We start from the raw sequence: 14759 nt of genomic DNA, 5'->3' as shown, positions 1-14759 counted from the left end.
TTAGATGTAAAAACAAAAAAGAGAATCCAATGACCAACCAATCAACATCAATAAAAGGATACCAATCAAAGGATAATGTTTAATATATCTATGTATAACAAAAGTGCCACATGTCACTAAAATACAGAGAATTACGTTTGATATTTCAGCAGACAGTGATGTAAATCCACCTATGATTGATGTTGAGCACTTTTGCCTCAAGTCTTTTGTCTAAACTCGTGAATTCTGAGAACCGGTTTCCTATTGGCCAACATACAAATCACATCTGTTTTTCTGAATGACGCCTGTTCGAATTCATAAATTGTGCCAGACCACAGACGTTTTACCAAAGCCTTCATTTCCAGATTACAATCTAATAATGAGGAAAACAAAACCACACAATACAAAGACCATAAGCAGCAGGGTGCTAGCTATAGATTCACTTGACGTCATTTCAGTGGATTTTGATATGTAAATTCAACTCCACAACAAAAGCACAGAGCACAAGCGGTGTGTACTAATTCAAACGAGCCAATTATTTAACAGTAATGAATCAGGCAACAGTGACAAGTCAATTAAATACAAATGATGAACTTAATTTTGATATGATGACGGATAAATTATCTTAATTTGGTCTTTCCTGTTCAATGCAACTTATAGAGATTTTAAAATACAGAAAAAAATGCTGCACTTAAAGGCTTGGTTGATAACATTACGTTGATCCTGGGACAACGTTATGTTGATCCTGGGACGACATTCAATCGACCAATCAGATTTTAGAAATAAGTTTACAGTTTGTTTCAAGTTTAAGCTTTAAACCAGGATTAGCTGCTTCTAGACCACATCATTTCCCTTTGATTTTAGGGTATGGTTTTATCATTAACACTTTATCATTGGGGCAACACAATATGTTGCTACAGTATACACATTGGTATTTGTTTGACTGCTAGTAGAAAATAAAGCCTTTACACTTTTCCAGAGATACTGTATCACGCCTCAACCTCTATGATACCTGCATGAGAGTAAATGGATTTTGTGGAAGTTTCCATTAATGGAAACCGAATGTAGAGCAGCTCATTCCTATTTATAACACTACACACTGAACTGTGTGAGACTCAGAGGACATCCTCATCTCATATCATAATGATCCTCTGCACACCTTAATTGCCCAAGGCACCGCAGTATTCAGGTCAAGGAGAACTGATCTCTCACTTAGCAGATCTCTGATGAAGAAACAGGCCTCAAGGTGGACAAATACTGTCAGATTCCTGAGCCTTTTATGATGTCCTGACATAAACCCTAACATGCCAACCTCAGTATCTCTCAATGACAGGACAGAAGCTAAGATCCTGTCACACTGGATTCAAGCCTAAACTGTGGGAACTAAAAAACTAAGCTTGGCCAAGACCGGCAGTATAGTTTACATTTACTTTGATAAGTGTAAAGAAGATACAGGAATAAAATGTACACCTACTGTAACTTACAGGCTTCTGCTGGGAAGGGGCGTGTAGGGGTTAATGGCCAATATTACCTTTTGTCCAAAAATTGTTTTGCAATTAAATGCCCTTTTGTGTAGGCCTGCTCAATCTAACTTTTAGTAAAATGAATGAATAATAATTTAGCCGTAAATAAAATGACCTTTCACCGTACAATCTCATCCGGGGCGATCCCAGGCACTAACGGGTTCTTACTACTGCACAATGCATAGTACAGGGATACCCTTGAGTTGGCATTGTAGCGTTAAAGAGATAGTTCGGCCAAAAATGATATTAAACCCATGATTTACTCACCCTGAAGCCGTCAGAGATGCATATGTCCATCATTATTCAGACAAACACATTTTCAGTTATTTTAGATCTTTTAGTTTATTAAATGTGAAGTTATGGAGTCTTCGTCCTTCAAGTCAAAAAAAGTTCCATCTATCCTTCACAAAATAAATCCATACGGCTCCAGGATGATAAACAAAGGCCTTCTGGGGGTAATCCGCACAGTTTTGTTGTAGAAATCTTGGTCGCGTCCGCATTCATGACGAGGGTTTTACGCAGCTTAGGGAGGTTACTCTGCTGCTGCTCTGTGCCCCCGAGTCTAAGATGGCGGCGCTACCGGAAGGTAGTTATTTTCGTTTATAAAGTTTTAAATATGGATATTTCTACAACAACACGGCACGGATTACCATCAGAAGACCTTTGTTTATCATCCTGGAGCCGTTTGGATTTATTTTGTGAAGGATGGATGCACATTTTTTGGACTTGAAGGACGTGGACCCCGTAACTTCACATTTAATTAACTGAAAGATCTAAAACATTTTCTAAAATATCTGAAAATGTGTTTGTCTGAAAAACGATGGACATAATGCATCTCGGACAGCTTGGGGGTGAGTAAATCATGGGTTTAATATCATTTTTGGCCGAACTATCCCTTTACGCGAAATGGTATGCTTGTTTATTTTTATTATTTTACAAGAACGACGTGAAAAGAGCATGCACCGCTTTGGTTATTGCTGTGTGTAACCTCCCTAGAACGTTATATGCAAGTAACCAGCAGCTAAACTTCCTCACACAGGATTCAATATAAACAATGGTGCATACATGTTCACTCACAGCATTCCTGAAGATTCACATGCTTCGAGGAGGGGTTTGGTCTTGATGTTGTTTGACTAAAAAACTATTAATGCTTTTGAATTACTTTGAGTTTTTTTTTTTTTTTTTTCATAAAAATACTTTTCATAACACCAGTAAACAGGATCATACGGATTTTCGAATCCTCTGAATTATCCTCATAATTGCGTTTTTTTTAAATAATCAAAAAATAATAAATTCAGAACGGGAATAGAATTATATATTAAATATGATAAAAAATCCACAATACACTGTAAACTTAATAATATCTTGTAGTCACAATGCATTATATGATACAAAGCTGCATACTTTAGACCCCTCTATATAGATTTTTCTGTCTCACTCTATTTGCAAGAAAAATATTAGATCTAAAATTGTCTTTTTTATTGTGTTTTGCACGGCCCTGATGACTACAGCCAGTCCACCTCTCCAACCTGCAACAGCCTTGACAAATGTATATAACTAAAATGATGGAAAGCAATTTTTTATAAATGGAGACAGGTTGAAGGTGACTGACATCTAATAACCAGCAAAGCTCATCCGTCATGCTATATATATAACAGGATGTGACGTTTAGACAACTAAGCTTAGTTGATGCCGTTTCATTTATCCAAATAGTACAAATAAACCCAATTTGCTCTAAAAATCAAGGGACTCACTTTCCTTCATAGCCAGATTATGTTTTGAAGATTATTAACAGTTAAAACCGCATTTAGCACTCCAAACAGAACATGAATATACTGCTGGGTGAACTTACTGTATAAGACACTTCAAGTTCAATAAAAAGTCAGAATTGTTTTCAGTTTATCAACTGTGTTGCATATAGTCATTTAACTTTAAACTATGACAAAGCAAAAAAGCTATGACAAAGTGGTATTATGGTACATTTCCATATGGCAAAGCTTCCATGGTATTCCCAAATAAGGATGAACTATTCCACCTATTCTTTAGTGGGAGGGTTTGGGAAACTGTTTTAAGGGTTGGGAGAAAAGGAAACTGAAAAATATGCTATTTGAGACATGATGGAGCCCACTATCCTATTTCCTGTTGTGATGAGGCCAAAACTAAAAATACACATCCCCCTATCACCAGAACGCAAACCGGCCCCTCAGCGCGAATTTCTCCTTCAACCTCAAACATGTATATAAAGTCTCAGAAGAGGAAGTGAGCTCCCACGGTCCCTCTGCATTGGATCAAACATGCCAAACTGTTGGTTTGCTTTGATCCTGTAACGTGTAACGTTTGTGTAAGCGCGGTTGACTTATTTCTCTTGTTGTGTCAAAGGACTCTGAAAACCTATGGGAGTTTGTCGACCTTGGACAGTTGCTTTATTTAACCTTACGCTACTATTTCTAGATCATTTGAGATTACTTTTAAAATAACTATTTATAGGTCATTAAGGCTAAACTGGATTTTTAAAGTCTTAAGAGGCCTTAACACACAAAATGATCAACAAATATGCAAAGTCATAGAACGTAATCATTTTACTTAATAATATTAAAAACATTTGATAAAAAACTTCATTAGAGTTGACAGATTTTCAATTTCACTAGATAATCGGTAGACAATCTGATAACTCTGATGTCTTAAGGTCACATCGTTTCATTACCCATGTTGTCAAGAGTGAACATTTTTTCGATGTTTTATTGGCTGAACGGTCGACAACAACAGGCTGAACATCGCAGCTCATTTTCATTCACATCAAATTAAACATGTCATTTATCTTGACTAAGTCTGTGCTCAGGAAATCAATACGCATCAATTTTTCAGTAAAGGTGTGTCATGCCTGCTGTTAATTGACGCAACTTCTTTTTTTTTATTCAGTAAACCTCTGTGCAGGTGAAGAAACTCCTGTGTAAAAACATTACATTTACTCGTCCCCTGCGGTATGATATCTCAGTCTGCAAATAATCCCTAAATACCTTGTGTCATGTCAAAGAGGTCCTCCTCATTCCCAAGTGTCAATGAAAGGTCTTACAAGACTTGACAGGGAAGAAACTGACTCACCAGTGCATGTTAACATCAAGCCAGACCTGAACAGCAGTGTCTGCGAATACAGTTATCACTACAGTCCTCTAGTGCTCTCAGACGAAACATAATTATTCACAATATATGTTGCTTTTCTTAAGTTTTTCTGCAGCCTGCGAGCTTTGAAACAGCATGACACTGATTGCCTTTACTTACAGACAGAAGACCAACCAGGAAAACACTCAAAACTGCAGCAGGCACAGACGCACACAGACAGACACACAAACACACTTACTTGTTGGCTAGAACAACACAGTGGTTTCCAGCGAGCTCTTGGAATCAACCGCAGCTGCTGAGGGTAATTGGCTGCTCCTTCAGCAGACTAATGGAAGGTGCCGGGCGAGGCCGGGTCTGGGCATACTATGGATAAAGGAAGAGAAATCTTCCCGGTGGGGATGCAGAAGCCACATCCTGCTTTGAAAAGCCTCTCAAGCTCACAATCGCATCCCGCAGTGCAGCCGCAATTGGTCTGAGTGGAACGCAGCGGTCAGGTGAAAGTGAGGCGCACGGGGCTCGGTTACACGAGGAGGTGTTCCAGTGAGAGTTTTAATGCTGAATGTGAAATACTGAAGGTTTGAATGGACCTCAAAGCTCAGTTACACCACTTGTTTTTAAACTACCACAGTCCCTAAACATGGGCACAAGACATCTAGAAAGGCATTTTTGATTGCTAGAGGTTTTGTAGTGTTTTTCAACATAAATAAATGAAGCGTACTTCCAAGTAGCGTTAGACCAATATATCGCCCGATATTTGGAATTACCGTCATTGTCATATGGCCACCATATGGCGCAAAATAGAATAAAATCACCAATGATGTGCTACAGTACGGCCAGCAATACTATGGGCTGTGTGAGGTGGGTGAGATCCTAACATTGTATAACACAAGTAACAAATAATTGACGACGCGCTGTTGAATTATTCAAAAATAATGCACATGCAGCACAATGTGAAGCAGAGTTACACCGCGGGTCAAATTATGCCATCTTATACTACGATGAACACAAAAATTGCTCTGGTGGTTATTTTAAGACATTTGACAGGTCAGGTGTGTAGTTTACGTAAGGAATAATCGACAACAGGTCATTGAATTATAATGCACACCCATGGTGGTAATGCGGCACGACGCCAAGCGGGTGTGCATTATTTTCAAATAATTCAAAGGACCGAAGTCAATTATTCCGCTTATACCACGGTTACCAAGAACCAGTGCTCTGGTTTGACAAAGTAGGTGTGCGGTTTACAGAAAAATAATCAAAACCCATGGAACATCTCTCAACCAATCAGAATAAAGCATTCAACAGCCCCGTGATATAAACAAAAATAATCAACAACCGTCGAACATTTCTCCACCAATCAAAATAAAGCATTCAACAGTGTGTGTATAATATATACATGTGGCATAATACATTTGATTTCCTGTATTACTGATTATTTTATTTGGCACACAAATATAATTTGTCCAATTCTACTGTATTTCATATTTTGTAATTACATTTCTGCTCTATCGGCCTCATATCGGCCACATTGCTTTCTCAATATCAGTATTTGCCATTAAAGGTGCAGTGTGTAAATTTTAGCTGCATCTAGTGGTGAGGTTGTGAATTGCAACCAACGGCTCAGTCCACTGCTCACTCCTCGCTTTTGAAACGTATAGACAAGCTACGGTAGCCGCCACCGCAAAAACATGTCATCGTCTGAGACAACTTTGTTAAAAAAGTTTGTCCGTTAAGGGCTTCTCTAGAAACATGGCTGCACAAAATGCCGACTTCCACGTAAGGGACCCTCGGTGTATTTAGACAAAAACGTCTCATCCAAAAATATAACGGTTCATTATGAAAGGTCTTTACACACCCCTGATAATATAGTTTTGTACATAATTTAGCATTTCTGTCAAGAGATCCTTCTAAAAATTACACACTGCACCTACCACTACCTTCAGTCCTCTATATGTTTTTTTTTTTTTTTTGGTTAAGTGCCATGACTAATATTATCACTAATGTCCATTACCGTAAATCCTCTAATATTGGCCTGTATTCCATTAGCGGCCGGGTCTCTAACATTGGCCGGTCTCGTTGTCGGCGGAGGTAAATAAAGGCCGGTCTCTAATAGTGGCCGGGGCTATTATTAGAAGTAACATTTTTCTGGGCAGGCCACAACATTATGCTTGTCATACATGCAAATACCACAGGGGGGCAATGTTTGCTCACGAATCCAAGCCATCGCTACGGTAGCCTGGTCATGTCATTCAATCAATCACTTCGCGTTTGAGGTTTGACTCGCACGTGAGACTTCAGTCAACATTGTTTACCATGGCAGCTGCGGAGCCAAAGAGGAAGAGGAGGAAACTGAGGAGGAGGAGGATTAAACAGAATTGGAGGATTTTTTTTTTACTTCAAACCAAACGAAACCGGACACACAACAACATGACATAGGACTATAATTGAACGATCTGAGGATGGTTAAACTTTGGAGTGGCAAGGTGTCTAAACCAGTAAGTTGCCTTTTGTTATGAATACCGGTAGCCTAATTATCACAGTGTATGGTTAAATGTTTAAAATGCACCACCGTTATGTTTGCTATGTTTTTGCCAGTAGCCTGAATTACCGTTATTTTTTGTAAATGTTCTGTATGCATACCATAATGTTATATGGTAACTGTACATTTTCCATAAATGCACCTAGTATTTAATAGGTTCAAATTGACACAAAATCTCGTTTTTATTCATTCTACTGGTAGTCCGTTTTGCTCAAATAGAAATAAAGGCCTGTCTCTAATTCTGGCCTCCTTCCAATAAAGGCCTGGGTCGCGATGTGCTTGAGTAAAATAAAGGCCCGGGCCTATATTAGAGGATTTACGGTAATTCTTAGATTACAAAAGTTGATATTTTATAGACCAGTGTTTCTGGTGCCATAAAGTACAAATTATGAATAGCAAGCCACAGGTTCTCATGATTGAGGACGTATTTCTTATTCATTATTGTTGAAAAACTGAATGAGATCCACATCATATTCAGCCTTTCACCAGAGGCGAAGAGGATCATGTGCTGCTAACCAGCAAAGAAAACAATAGAGTGAGAATGAATGAGAAATGAGATTTCTGAAAGAAATAAAAAAGCCTTGACAGGGATTCATCCTTCAAAGAGGTAATGCATTGTTTGTATGAAGTACTGATCCTTTGGTGTTGTTAATGCCATGCAAAAATCACTAACCCCTAAAGTCAATCTCATCTCCATTTTTTTCAAATGCATACTTAAATGCGAAGTAACCTCTAAAGGGATAAACCTATTTAAATGTGCACCATAAAGAACAAACAACCCAGTACTGTACTGAATACAATTTCACAGCTTTTTCCCCTCCACCATCACACATCTGTCAACTAAGCACACACAAACATACATCACGTCTAAAGTGGCGAAAAAACCCTGAAACCATCCTTGACCTGATGTCATGACCCTTCCATCAGAAATGCCCTAAAGGGATTCAGATGAGGCCACTGCTTGATTATAAACAGACTGTTGAAGATGAAGCCGCTTCTTATCTTCTTACATAACTGGAGGCTCCAGCAACATCAATGGCACAGAGGAGACTCCATCATATGCATGATGTGTCACTCATGTAAGATTTATCAAAGAAAACAGAAATCAAATGGAAATAAAAAGGTTAAAAAATCAGCTGATGTAAACAACAGGTAACAAAAACAGCTCATATCAAACAATGAATAAAAGCTGATTTTATAAAGGAGGAAATTTCACATTCTCAAAAAAGACTTGAATGTGATTTTATGTGAAATTGCATCATTATGAAACAAAACTCTCCAATGACATTTCTTTCATGTTAATATTATTTGCTACAACTCATTATCATCAAATGATCCAGATTTTTTTTAATGCTCATTCTCACCGTCATGCACGGTTTCATTTTAAAGAGCTCTATAAAAGCATTAAAAATAGCAACAGAAGAACAAGTGTGGCCATGGCAAACTACTGTATAGCAGTTTTAGTACATCATATATAAATCTTTTCAGCTTTAATACAATCGATTAATAAAAAGACAACACTTCAAAGGATAGGCTATTAATTCTATGACTATCATAAAATCATGTGATTCCAATAATTTTCTGTCATCTAAACGGTCCATTATACTTCTGATAAGACCTACGGCGTAGCCTTGACGCATCAGTTTTCATTTATACTTCTGCATCATTGTTAGGCAATGTCCACTACACAGTATCAATGCCAAGCCAAAAAAAAAAACAGCAGCTTGTTGTGTACGTTTATGAAGCATCAGCAGTGATGGAGGTAAATAGACAGCTATGTTTGTTCCAGCTTAAGTTTAATATCACTCCTCAACTTAAAATATCCAGCCCAGAGATCATATAGAAGGCATTTTCGTTTATGTTTTGATTAGTTTGCTAGCCTGCATGAGTGCATTAATGTCTGCAAAATCTAAGAAAATGTGTCATCTTAAATTGGCTAATGTTAGCTATCCCATAATTCAAGATCATTTGCTTATGCACATGCACATACACACACACACACTTGGGATGTAACAAGCCCAGTGCACACCCAATTCTGTAACACACAAATCAGATCAGATCAGACCATTAACAACATCCAGTGACATGTTTTCTGTTTATAGATGAATATACAACACGTTTAAAAGCTGGAGTACAAACAGATGGAGAACAAGAAAAAAGACTGAATGGGTCAGAGACGATGAAGAATAAAGTGAATAGCAGATACAGACATGATAATTATGGTTTGTAACCCAAAAAACATCATGCAATTATTTTCTCACCCTTACGGTATGTTGTTCCAAAACATAACTTATTTTACATCAGGCATTAATGGGGTCATGTATGATTTATGTCAGTTTATGAACTGGGCTATGCATGCTGTGTTATGACTGCATTGCCTAATAATGTGTAATGAAAGGACTGGTCAGTTTTTATACAAATGGTTAATATTCCTACAGCAAACTTTGTCACATTATTAGCTTTCATACCTTTATAGCTGTTTTGGATTTTTAGTCACCATTACTACAAATGTTTAATTAGTTTGACTGAAGATAAAGTGATAGTCATGAGGGTTTGGAGCTGTATGGAAGAGTAATATGTATATAAATAATAATACTGATCCCGATGTACAAAAAGCCATCAAAATGCTCTCTTCATATCCTTACTGAGGGCTCAGCCCCTCTAAATATAAAATCTTCGTACCTCCTTGAATACCAATGTTATTCACTTTTAATGAGTAAACATGTCACTTTCTATAACATACAATGTGATAAATGAACAGCAGTCGGCTGCAGCCCTGCACATCTATGGTCATTCTGTACAATTCAGAATGTGCAATACTATAAAAAAACAATGCATTTAACCAAAATGAATGTGCAATACTGTAAAAATATATATAACATGAAATACTGTACTATACAATGCAATATCATTGGAAAACTTATCATAAAACTGCATAAAAACTTGCATTTAACAATATTGAATGCAAATATTGTGCTAAACAATTTATAATGTGCACTTGCTCACATTTCAATGTGTAATACTGTTTAAAACATTTCAGTGTGCAACATTTCTCAATAATAATGTGCAATACTCAAGTCCTAATCGTGTCTGTCAATGTTTTTGTGTTTCTTTTATTGTTACATGTTTTGTTCAAATTGTTAAATGTTTGTACTTATGCACTCAATTTAAATATGTTATTCTTCTTCTATTTGAGTGAAACAGTCGACGTAGAAATACCTTGCCTTGTTGTACACTTTTAAACAGCTTATAGCACTGATCCAGTAGCAGAAGATAGTGTTACATGTGCGGGATTCGTCTTTCTCAGTGCTACTGTACCGTGTGAACAATAGCATTGACTGACTGTCCAAACAGAATGACTGGAAGCGCGCACATCCGTCGGGCGCGCGACCCCTGAACCGTCCGAACATTCCATACATGCGTCATAAGATGAGAGCAAAACTATCAATTCATTCATAAACTACAGTACATAACATGACTACAAGTCTGTATGATCACCCGTATCAATGAATAAACGCAAAGAAAATTACCTTCGTGCATTGCTTCGTACGACTGGATATTATTTTCGATTATTTCACATAGGTAACGTAGTAGGTGAACGCGTGGTTATGATGGGATGTGTTTTTACAACAGTGCGCTCAGTCTATGTGTGCGACATGAGAGTCAACGTTCCGTCATTAAGAATAGATCCAAATCAATATTTAAAGTGCGCAGGACGCGTTGGTTGTCTTACCGTGTGCAAGAAACGCGACGTTGCCCTCGATGTGTTGATCTGTTGTTAAAGGAGAGTCCCGTGATGTGTCTAATGCTGCCGCTCACTGTAGACCATGATAACCGAACACGAGCCGCGGCGGCGCGCTGCTGCTGCTGGAGGAGGACGAGGAAGAGGAGGAGGAGGCTGCTCGTCTACACTACTGCGACCGAAGAGCGCATTTAAACCGAGGGAGGGTGTTGGTAGGATTACGTGGTTGGTGCCGTTTTAACAAGATGTCACTACGATCGCTTCGGTGTCGGGGTCAATTTCTTTCATAGCAGCACCTTCTGGAAAACAGACATGAATAATGAATGAATCATAAAAGCTGCAGGATTCTTCATTAACATGGTTAAAGTTGCATTTTAAAGTGTATATTTTGGTTGAAATTTATACAAGATCATATTCAGAACGGTGTGGAGCCAAATATGCAATCATCCACTATAGGCTACTATAAAAAATCCATTAAATAAAACTAAACCAGGACAGTATTGTTACTTTTACACTTTATCTTTACATGTATGTATTTGGCAGATTAAATCTCATTAAATCTATACAGTATGCACACAACAGTATGGGTGTTTACATGGATCAAACCCCATGACCGTATGCAGTGCTTTACAAACTGAGCAACACTTTATTCATATTATTTATAATGGTCCATAAATAAGATGATGCTGGGTGTCTCCCTCAGTGTCTGTGGTGGTTACAGCCTCTGGAAATTCATACCAAACTAGTTTTCAGATTTATGTATAATTGCATACTTTGGAAAGTCCAAATGAAAGATTCTTCTCTGTTGTTAGATAAAAAAACTATATGTTCTTTCCCTACGGAAAAATCCAGCTAAGACCAGCTGGTCTCCCAGCCCTTACGAAAATTAACCATGGTTTTACTACAGTTAAGACCAAAAAACCATGGTTACTGTAGTAAAACCATGGTTACCACAAAATAACCATGGTTTTGACAACCATGGTTTTCAAAAACCATAGTTAAACCATGGTTAGTGTAGTAAAACCATGGTTTTGCTCATAGTAATCAATTGACCAAAAAACCATGGTTACTACACTTTTACCACAATAAAACCATTGTTAGTTTTCGTAAGGGAGCTTAGTTTTAGCTGGTTTTGCTGGTTAAGCAAGCTGGTCTAGCTGTGTTTTGATCACTTTTAAGCTGGTCTATATGGACTTAGCTGGTCAGGCTGGAAAGACCAGCTTAAACCAGCTAAATCCAGCTACCAGCTTATGCTGGTCTTAGCTGAATTTTTCAGTAAGGTTATCGGAAGGATTATAAAAAGGTCCAGTGGAAACGATGTTTTGATAAATGATGGTAAGAAAAACAAATACAATGGAATTCAATGGGTACCATCAACTGTGTCCTTACCATCATTTATCAAAGTAGCTTCTTCATCATTTATCACAATACTTCAGTAATATTTGTTTTCCTACAAGGACGTCAATGGTTACAATCAGCAGTGTGCTCACCATCATTTATCAAAATATCTTCTTCATCATTTATTACAACACTTGCATAATATTTGTTTTTCCTTCTATGGAAGTCAACAATCAGCTGTGTGTTTATCATCATTTATCAAAATATCTTCTTTTGTGTTCATCGGAAAAAAATGATTTCTGTAGTTTTGGGTGAACTGTCCCTTTATGTAATACATTTAGTATAGAGTTTAACAGAAAACAAGCTTGACTTATTTTAAGAATAATGTAAAACTTCTAAAAATAGGAGAATGGTAACAAATCTATAGCAAACCCAAACATACAGAGTCTGTGGTAGTTAATAAAAATGAGAAACTACTTTACATTGTTTGTCAGTCGTACTGTAACACCCAAGTCATGACGTTGTTATTGCTTCATTATCTTGTTGCTTCATTTTATTTATTTATTTATTCGATTAAACGATTGGTCTATTTTTGAAATGCAGGAATAATCCAATCGTGAGATCTCTCTGGTGTGAAATCAGGGGTGTTGCTAGACATACAGTAAATCTCTACTGGGGCACAGGCCCCACCCTTTTTTTGTGACTTTTTTCTTCAAAACCTTCTGCAAGAAGTGTGCATCACTACTATACAAATTCCCTTTGCTTAACCCACTATTCCTACACTGCAACAAGTTTACTGGGAAAGATAAATATTTTCAAATACATACAGTACATGTTTAAGTATCATCTTCATCATACATAATATAAACATTATTAACGTGTTTGGAGGCATAAATGGCATACAATGTGTGGAAATAATGACAGCAGAGAAAACATTTTCTTGAATATTTTTTACAATAGCAATACTTCAAGGAACAAGTCATTAAAATAATCTCTGTAATAGTTACTGCCAACTGTTTATGTAGTGTCCTAGAGCTGAACTAAATGTCATATCTGAAAATACAGAATACAAACATGTGTTGATTTTCTCAGGAACAATCCAGTTCTACAGGGGTTTTCCTGAGATTTTTCCTTTAATGTTTGAGATCTGACTGGGTGAGGATGTAGTTTGTCTTACCTCCCTCAAACGAATTTCTGCTTTATGAAAATTAACCATGGTTTTATTGTGGTAAAAGTGTAGTAACCATGGTTTTTTGGTGTATGGATTAGTGAACTATGGTTTAAAGAGTAACTAAACCCTAAACCAACTTTTTTTAGTTAATGATCTGTAAGAATGATGCTTTATTAGTGCTGTTCATTGTTTTTAGTAAGTTTTTTGACATTTGGATATAAAGTGTTTCAATACTACAATATATGGTGTAAAAACGTCTGAGTGCTGCCCTCTTCAGGTTGAACGGTGGCTACTGCAGTTGAATTTTCCTATTGGATGTTGCGTCCAAAAAATGACTCGTGACGTAAGCAGGTTCAAGCTCACCACGCCCTTGTTACGATCTCACCACACACTTAGTTCGTCCCATCTATCTCCGTTGGGGTCTGCCCACTTTTCTTGCATTTTTCAAATATTGCCAGTGGGCGGAGTCAGGCTCTGACCAGGGGTTTAGTTACGCTTTAACTACACTAACCATGGTTTAACTATGGTTTTTGAAAACCATGTTTGTCAAAACCATGGTTATTTTGTGGTACTATGATTATATATTAATAATCTTAAATCAGATTAATTACTGTTTTATTCATCCCGGTTAATGTTTGCTGAGAAAAGCAACAAAATAAAGTTTCTTTAGGAGTTTATATTGACTATTGTGGCGTAGATGTAAATCCTTGAATAAAAATAATAAAATAAAAAGAGGCTTTAGAAGTCACTTTATTCTTTTATATACACTGTTCATGGGTTACTTTATAAAATGTTTCTCAAAATCCTAAAAATCTATTATTTGATATGGGATAAGGAATAAATAAATAAATAAATATCGTGTGGCAACATACAGTATTCATAAACTTATAAGCAGAATTTCTGGTATAGATAGCAATGGTAGAGTAGGTGTGCAGTCTGAAGACAAAGCTCTGACTCAGCTGATACACATTGCATTAGTGCTGATACAACTTAAAGTCTCTCTCTCTCTCTCTCTCTCTCTCTCTCTCTCTCTCTCTCTCTCTCTCTCTCTCTCTCTCTCTCTCTCTCTCTCTCTTCTTTGTTGGTGTTTGTTTACCACTAGCGCATGCTGGTAACGTTGCAGTAACGTGTGGTCAAAGCCTCTGATTCAATAGTTGTCATTATCGTACAGACCACATGCTTGTCAGACCCAAGTTTAAACGATACATGTTCACAGTGTAATAACACAGGCTTAAGGGTCATTATTAGCAAATTAGGATGAAAGGACACAGGGAGGTGTAATATTTCTGTCTGAATCGGAGAACTGCTGCAGCAGTTGGCACTTTCACCTGGCCACTGTATCATTCG

General features: G+C 37.3%; 1 protein-coding gene across 1 annotated transcript in view; it reads right to left on the bottom strand.

Moving 5' to 3' along the window:
* The window catches only part of hpca (hippocalcin), a 70186-nt gene extending 59104 nt beyond the window's left edge, over positions 1–11082 (bottom strand). Inside the window, exon 1 of the mRNA XM_065253741.2 lies at positions 10895–11082. The gene's annotated coding sequence lies outside the window, so the exon portion shown is untranslated. The remainder of the gene's footprint in view (positions 1–10894) is intronic.
* Between the last annotated feature and the right edge of the window lie 3677 nt (positions 11083–14759).

Source organism: Paramisgurnus dabryanus, chromosome 19 (genome assembly GCF_030506205.2).
Source record: "Paramisgurnus dabryanus chromosome 19, PD_genome_1.1, whole genome shotgun sequence".
NCBI lineage: Eukaryota > Metazoa > Chordata > Actinopteri > Cypriniformes > Cobitidae > Paramisgurnus > Paramisgurnus dabryanus.
This window is presented reverse-complemented; position numbering and strand designations above follow the sequence as displayed.